This window comes from Corvus brachyrhynchos, unplaced genomic scaffold, assembly GCF_000691975.1.
Source record: "Corvus brachyrhynchos isolate BGI_N302 unplaced genomic scaffold, ASM69197v1 scaffold47, whole genome shotgun sequence".
In the NCBI taxonomy this organism is placed as follows: Eukaryota; Metazoa; Chordata; class Aves; order Passeriformes; family Corvidae; genus Corvus; species Corvus brachyrhynchos.
Window position 1 is genome coordinate 1553888 of NW_008239292.1, and position 274 is coordinate 1554161.

The following is a 274-nucleotide window of genomic DNA, read 5'->3' on the forward strand; positions in this document are numbered from 1 at the left end:
CCGGGTGTTGGGTGACCCCGTGTCCCTGTCAGCCCTGTCCTGGCTGGAGGGGACTGTCCGGAGGGGCTCGGCTCAGCGTCCCCCTTTCCACAGCCCGCCCTGCGCCGCTTCCACTCCCTCTCCGTCTCCTCCGACACCACCCTGGACTCCTTTGCCTCGCTGCATCCGGATGAGGTCAGGGGGGTGGGCTGGGGTGAGCTGGGGATACGGTGGCCCCCCCTGGGCTGGGGGCTGAGGCGGTGGCTGTCCTCGCAGCCGGACGCGCTGCCCGCCA